Below are 8,565 nucleotides of genomic sequence, written 5' to 3'. Positions count from 1 at the left end.
TTCCACGCGTGTGGCGGGATAATTAAAGGGGATGTCAGCTGCGACCTCTCCGTCCACTTCGTCAGGATCATCCCGGAGCCAGAGTATCCTGCAGCCACCCTTCAGAGCATTTTGCAGAGGACAGCTCCAGCTACAGCCACGGCCACCAATTAGTTTTGGGTTAGCAAATTTAATTATACTCGTGGCGCACACCTTTTTCGCTTTTCGTTCTCGTTTTTCGGGGGGCCATCAGTCCGGATTCATTGGGGCATGAATTATGCGTTTTTAATTGCTGACCCCCATGGAGGAGCCTGCCGGCTTGACCCGACAATTCATCTTGCCAGGAAGGGCCTGGGATCGGGACATGACTTCATTAAAAGCCGCTCAGCTCGAGTGGCAGGGGGCACTTTAAAGTGCCCCGCCTTCAGCCATAAATTCGCACTGCAATTGCAGCTCGACATTCTAGTTTTGAGCATTTCGTTGGCATTTTTGGTGCATTTTTGGTGCATTTCTGGGCACTGAGCGAAATCTGCATCTATCATTCAGACACTTCCGCCTGGCTGGGAAAATGGGAAATATAAAAAGCCAAAAAAAAAAAAAGAAACGGGGTCAGAAAGAGAGGCAAGGCAAACATTGACATTCTCGCTGTCGATTTTTGTTTGCCACCTCGCAATGTCAATTTATTCGGACTGCAGTCGGCGATAGAAATTTAAATGTTCAAATGGCAGGTTTAGCCACTATTTTCCTTTTTCGTCGATTTCGTTTGTTTGCGGTCTTCGGGGGGTTTGCAGCCGGGGAATCGAATGCAAAACCCCGAGTAAAACAGAGCAAAACCCAGCGAGTTAATCGTGCAGGAATCCAAATAGAGATGCTGAAATATATCGCTGGCCCTGGCATTATGTGGATTAGCTTCTGTGTTCGCTGGCCAATTTAAATATTAAATGACTGCGATTCAAAGATTAAAGCCATGGCCCAGCATCAATTTAACTTTAATTGAATTCAACTTTGGTATTCAATTTTCTGCACTTGCAGTTTATCTTTTCTTCCGGACCACTGCACATTGCTCATACGCCGTGTGTGCGGTCAGGATGAAAACTATCAGGAGCCGAAAAAGATCTAATAAAGCGGGATAAAACCACTCCTTGAGTACACATAAATAACCAAAGTGCTTAGGCATTTTTGAGCAGCAAGCTTAATAACTTCGAGATGGGGGTAAGTAGGTGTTTAGTGGCTATTATCGTCGGGCATGGCATGTGTGTGTGTTTTGAACTCTTTAGCATCAATATTTTATGTATTATGCCAGCAGATTATGATTTATGGCCTGGTGCTGAAACGGCGATGGCTCTGCTGCCCCGGGGGGGCACTGTGTGGGCGAAATCATTGTCTTGGCCCGCTTAGAATTCCATATTTTACGCCCTGAGCTGCAAACTCGCATTGGCGCTTCCTCTCGGCGGTGCTGGAATTACGTTTAAAAGTGTTTAAGTGGCGCTCGCGCTAAGTAACAAGTTGAAAAATTGCGATGCTCGCTCATAAATTGGCTCGCCAAAGTGAAAAGTAATAATATACAGGCATTATAAATGGCTGTGCGTCCTTGAAGCACTGCGAAAGTCGAGGGGCAGTCAGGTGGGCAGGGGATGTATTATATATACATTTGGGTGGCACTATGGAGCTATGGAGCGTGCACAGTCAATGGCCGTCGCCACCGCAACTCCTTGCTCCTCCTTTCTTTCTTTTTGAGGCTCTGCAGCAGAACATCAAAGGAGCACACGAAGAAAATATCACTGAGCCGATCGACTATCCTGACTTGTCATCTTTTTCTTCGATTTGTTCTTATTTTGTGTTTATTTTATTCGATCAGTGTGACCAGTGTCTAAAATAAAGCACTTACCCTAAAGCTACTTTGGTCACAATAAAAATATACAAATAAATATATGCTTTAAACTTCCTTCTTTCATATATATTTATTTTTTCAATAACAAAAGTATCTTTGTTAAACAAATTATTATTTATGTTAGTTTTGTTATATATAAATATTAAAATTTCGTACATTTTTTTCCTGTGCATATCTATGCGAGAATCAGTGGGGCAAATAAAACAACTACAAGCACGACGACAGGACACGGATACATTTACCCACACATATGCATATGTCCTGCCTCAATATGTAGTGGTGTATTTTGTGTGTGTGTGAGCAGAGCATTTCAAAAGTAATTCAAGCAAGAAAAAAGTTGGGTAATTGAAAGTTTGCCCATAAAAATTTGTCGCTCTGCGTTTTGCCCGTCGGAGTGAAGGGCAGACCGCCCCCACTGCCCCGACTTTCCCTCCAGTCCGATAACTGGTAACTTTTCATTATGCATCCCCGCCCATTTGCCACCGCCCACTCAGAGCCTTCAGTCTCATGCCATTATCTGGAGCACTATAGAGGCGCCCAAAACTAGTTGAAGTGCTTGAATTGTTTACGTTGATAACTTTCCTTTTTTTATTGGGCCTACCCTAAGTTGTGGAGGGTATTTGAGCTTGCAACTTCACTAGACAGAAACACTATTGAGATAATAAAACACTTTTTAATAGATTATAAATAAAACGGAGTGTTGTAAAACTATTTTTTAGACAAAACTTATATTTTAAATTATGAGTTAGTTAACTGATTAAGATATATTTCTCTACAGGGTATCCACCTGGCCTATTGGTATCGCAATTATTGGCTAGACAAAACAAAGTTTGCCTTCGACATCAGCCGCTACTTTACTTTGTTCGAAGGATTGCCATTTTTATGGGGCCGCATAATGAAAACGGAAACGCGATTGCAGTTTAACTGCACTTTCAATGACAACCCGCCTGCTGCCACGCCCCTGCTTAACCCCATCCGCCTCTGCTTAACCCCCTTCATTAGACAGGCACTTGAAGTAACAGCAACGAACGACTGGCTCTGATAAATGGCAAGCGTGTGCTCATCTGAGATGTATCTGTATCTTTGGCTTAGTATCTGAGTATCTGCAGCTAGGCTTTTGGCTTCAAGGCCAGGAACAGGCCACAAAATAAGCGTTAATTTTATAAAGACGTAAATGTTGCGAATTGGAAACAGAAATAAAAATTGCAATAAACTGTTTGCACTCAAAAAATAAAGCAGAGTTTATTATATATATACTTTCAAGTATACCTTTTTTATTGGTTTTTAGTTAATATTAGAAAAAGATTTCTCCATCTATTCTATTTTCTAAGTGTACATCTCTCACATGAGAATCTGTTTTGTGTTGGGGATTTACAACAAAACCACATCTACCCACTCGAACTGAGCTGCTGATGGTTTTAAACCGGACCGCACAAAGTAATAAATTAGATTTACCAAACTTGATGCGAGAATGCCGCCAAATATTTAACACCAATCAACATGAGCACGAAAAAAAGTTTCGGCCCACAACAAGAGGCCAAAAGGAGAGGGCCTGGGAAAATGAAGTGAGAGAAAGGAAAAACTTTGCCCTTTCTGGTGGATTTCGCTGGGCTCATTGTCTCGAGTTTTCCAAGTCGCGTTGGCTGGCAAGACGAAAGGTGTCAACAATGACAAACACTTTTAACTAACCAACTTTTGCCTGCTTGTTTCGTTGGCTCTTCGGCTGTCTGGATGTCTGGATGTCTGGCTGATTGTGTTGCCCCGATAGCGGACGACAGTTTAACCCATGCAAACAAACTTCAGGGACATTTGACACAGGCCAGCAAATACAGTCCCAGATTTCAGACGGGGATAAGAGTCCTGAATAAGGATGCCATTAGAGAGGAGAAGGTCTAAATGAACTCTTCCAATTATAATTTCAAAAAAATTATATGGTTTTAATTACCAAAATGAAAATATGTATCATATATTTACATAATCTATTCATAAATGGTATGTATCATTTAAAGTATTTTATTTTCATATGTTTATTGTGTTTTTCTAAGAAAGAGGAATATTAATCATTGAGAATCAGACAGTTTACTATTTTTTGGAAATCATTTTATGAGGTGTCCAAAAGTATGCAACAATGTAGCTAAAAGTTATTACGGGAGACGATGTATTTTGTTGCATACTTTTAGACACTTTTAGAACATATTTTAATATTGGTAAGCATTTTGTAAGACCATTAAGTGGTTTTGTTTGAGAAAGTGATTTTATATTTCTAAGTACAGATTTCTTAACATATTGAGTAATAAAATAACTAATATTGATCGAAATACAATATCGAAACTTGGATCAGAAAGCGCGTGGTTTTGCGCCTTCCCAAATCCTGGCCATCGGCGAACTCGCCCACCTAATCATCTCAATGGCAATGACTCCAATCTCTTTGCCCGCTGCCAAATGGGAGCCATCAATTTTACAGCAGCTGGGTCGAGAGGTGGAAACAGGTAAATCAATCACACGCATTATGCGCTGGCTTTGCGCCGTGAAATATGCCCAAGAATCTGGTACTTAGAGAGAGGGCTTGGGTTTGGTTTTGGGTTTTGGCCCGGGGGTTTATTTGGGGTTTGGCTTGCCATATACTTTTTATGGCTCACATGGTGCTGGGCTCCAGCTCCGTTGATTTTTATGCCGCGGGCTCTTATTACTTGTAAGTGGGCGAATGGAACGACGTTGCTCATACGCCCCGTATACCAGCGGAATTGCAGCCATTTTACGGCCAACTCTTCCTCTTTATGTACATTTCACGTCATTTGCCTTGGCTTTGTCATTGCCGCGGAATGGGGCAGGAGAAAAAAGAACCAGCCAGTGCTTAGGCATATTTATTAGAAGGACTCTTCAAGAGCTGCTTGTTAGCCCGGATGAGATGAAGGTAATTGATAGTAACTTCTTGTCAGCCGGAGCATCTTTATAAACGTAAAGGAGTGGCGTTTGGCGTATAAATTATTGTGCCTTAATGACATTCTTTATATGGATTTTGTTTTATTGCAAACTCTTTATTTGCTTGGTAACAATGTTATCGTTGCGAGACTTGTGTGCGAGTAATTGCTTCAAACAAGAAATCTGCCAGAAAATATTACTTTTAGTTTGCTTTTTATGCATTTAAATTCCATTGTTATTGCGACAAATTGGGGCAGCGAACAAATGCTGAAAATTAAAGCAGGTTTGTGGAGCGCGAATGTTCGCTTTGGTGATACCCTAAGATTTTAAATGTTTTGTATAAAGTGTGAGATATTTTCTCAATAATTTATTATATTATAAACGATTTTTTAACATAAATATATACATACCTAAAAGTTTAGCATGCTTATTCATATTTTCGTAAGTAAGTTTTGTAACTTGTAAATAAAATATTATTTAATTTATAAAATATTTATTTTAGTTCTTCAGCAAAAAAGCTGTGCTAATCAAACATTACAGGGTATTTGCCACCTTTCAACGGGTGACAGCTTCTGCTGTTCTCTCCTGTGGCCTCCCAACTTTCACCCAACGCCCCTTAACCCCCGCCAGCCTTAACCCACCGCTGGAGGCACGCAGCCATGGCTCGTAGATTTGAATAATTGTGCAGCAGCGTGTAACCGTCCCAGGGGCGGAGTGGAAATGAAAGGAGAGGGGGCTTGGAAAAGTTGCAGAGTGTGTTGCATTTTCCCCTGCCTCACCCCCGACCCCCGTTGTTTTTGCTGCTATTGTTTTTGGGCCGCGGAAAACTCTGCTCTCGTACAATAACATTCTTTTTCTCACTTTTCGCTCCGCATCCGCCCTCAAATGTATGCTACATTTTGTTATTGTTAAATATGTTACATTTTGAGCTCTGCATTTTGTTGGCGAAATAAAACGCTTTTGTTGCGCTGTTTGTTGTTGCTCAAATTAAAAATGATTTAGATGCCAGCAAATTGAGTTCACTTTGGATATAGTTCTGTGTGCAAGTTTTCGTTTTCGTTGTGGCGTGTAATTTAATTGTTTGATATTTGCCCGCACATCCACAGAAATGCGAAATCGTATACATTTGTCCTCGTATCGCTGTGTTTCAATCAAGCTTTGCCATTGTTTGATGTCGGCGGGGAGCCCCCTGAAGAGGAAATACAATTTTATTCCAACTGCAACCGTTTTTGTCCCTTAATTTCCACAATTTTTAGCCACAAAGTCAGACACAGACGAGGTAAAATTAAAACCAAGAACTACAAATAAAAATAGTATTTTTGATCTAGTTTATTTTTTGTTTAAACTACTACTTTTGAAGATTTCTCTAACATTAAATTTATTTATTCCAAAAGGATAATTTTTAGTTGATTGAATATTTTTAAATTTCAAGGAAAACGTTCTTATTGTTATTAGCTATGAATAAATGTGCGAGTATTTAACGAATTCAACTTAAAATGCCGGTATATTTTTCTATGCATATTTATTTTATTTATTTTTCTAACATTCCGCTCTTAAATGTATAAGAACAATTGTACAGCAGCTCTTTGTTATCTAGCTCTGTTTATTTTTCAAATGCCAATTGCTGTTGGCGTTGCAATTAAACATGCGAAACATGAGCAGCCAACACCGAGCCAAGAAAAATGCAACCGAATAGTTGTGGCACACAAAAATAAATATCTCGAGTATTTTCTTCCAGAGAGGCTTTAAATGAGAGGAGGCGAAAAAGGAAATTTGCGGAATGTTTGCCCTGAATGCCCCACCACCCATACAGAGACACAAAGAAGTGCACTTAAGGACCGGAAGTGACAGTTTGGAATGCCGCAGGAGATGGGAAAATGTAGAGAAAGCGGGAAATGAGAAAGGGAGGGAGGAAAAGGGTCGCTCTACTGGCAACAAAAGAAACACATACGCCTTAAGTGTTACCAAAATCTCATTCGATCCAGGTGAAAAGGGTTAAAGTCAATATGGTTTTGGTCATTTCCAAAGATTTCAAGTGTGGCTAAGCCTAAGAAAGAAATAAAATATCCCCCGATTCGACAGGCCTTTCACCAAACACTGGACACTTCACTGGACACTTTCATTTAAAGCCAAGTTCGGGTCATAAAATGCTTTCTTCGGCCGCCTTTGTGTGCCTTCACTTTCTTTTTTATGATTTGTCTGTCCTGGCCATAAAAGATTGCCAAGCAATTGAATCCATTGGCCACGAGTCTGTTTCATAATCAAATACATAACTTTATTTATGCTGTCCCATCCTATCCCTTACTCCTTTTGGCCCACAAAAAGTTTCCACCAAATTTGCTTACATTGGCGAAACAATAAAATTCCATTGTCAGAAAAGGGATGCTCTCGGCTCTAGCCGGATGCTATTTTGTTAAGTGCGCGAATGTTGGCGCATAAATAAAAATATAATTGAGCTGCCACCCGCCTCCGCCGATTTCCCAGGACTCCCAACACGCAGATCAGAGCCCTGGCCACAAGGCTCGGGTCTATGATGAAGGGGAATTCAATGCACTGACACAAAATAGTTCTACCTTATATTTTTACAGATAAATCTATTATTAAACAAACGTATATTAGAAATTTTGTTTCTTACCAATTGTTATTTTTTAACATTTAAGGAATTGCTTATTAGTATTTTAAATCGTCGAATATTATTTTTAACTTTCTGTAAGCCAAATAAAATATAATTACGAGCAAGAAAGAATTTTTCAAAATTCCTAAAAAGGTTCCAAAAGTATGCAACGATTTGTTCTGAACACAATATTTAGGGCATACTTTTAGACATCTGTATTACAAATATAAGATATTTCCGCTTTCTTTATTTGCAAACTGTTTTTCTTAGTGCTTGTTCCCCTGCTGACCCACTGTATTGATTTTCGGCCAGTTCAAATAAATTAGCTGCCATTAATTGGAAATGCGGGCGGCCGATTCACTCAAGCAATGCACAATTTGGACCAAGATTCGATTCGTTGCCAAGGCTTAATTGATTAGCCTTGGCTAAGAGTTTCTTTCCCAATTGCCTCTCCGGCCATCGCCGCCCAAGTTGTCATTGCATTTAATTGCATTGCCAAAATAAGGCAACAACAATTAAATTTTATCATCGCACCTGGACCAACTTTTCTGCCAGCCAAGGCAATCGAGAGCCGAACTTGTGCTGCTGTTGATGCCGCGTATAATTGAATTAATTTAGAATTGCCTAGAACCATTTTACCTGCTGGCCTGGCATTAATTTTGTAAAAGTTCCCTTCTGCATGCCAGCTATTTACAATTTTAATTGAATTTATTGCAAACTATTCAGCAATTTGATATCGCAGCAATTGCGTGTGCTGCGGTGGATTTGGTTCATAATTAGGATAAACAGGATGATCCAATCAAAATATGTTAGGTAAATTATTGGGTTTCGCATGGGGATTTGAATTTCACAATGGAATTGTACTTTAGAATGGCAATCTAAAGCTAGAGAGTTATATTCAGTGATTAAAAACAGTGTACATAAGCGATATTAGTTTAAAGTGGTATAAAGTGCAATTACCTAACAAATATCTAAAGTAAAACATTAAACATTTTCAGGTAATATAATGCCTTAAGCTAACTTTTAAATGTAAATATCTCCTACCTCTGACTATCCAATTAAAGCCGTATTGGTTTTCCATCATTAGGGTGCAGAAATTTCCATTTTTCTGGCGAAAAACAAAGGTAACGAGTCTACTCACGACATCAATCACATGGCC

Source organism: Drosophila biarmipes, chromosome 3L (genome assembly GCF_025231255.1).
Source record: "Drosophila biarmipes strain raj3 chromosome 3L, RU_DBia_V1.1, whole genome shotgun sequence".
Classification (NCBI taxonomy): domain Eukaryota; kingdom Metazoa; phylum Arthropoda; class Insecta; order Diptera; family Drosophilidae; genus Drosophila; species Drosophila biarmipes.
The sequence above is the reverse complement of the archived record's forward strand: the minus strand, read 5'-3'. Positions refer to the sequence as shown.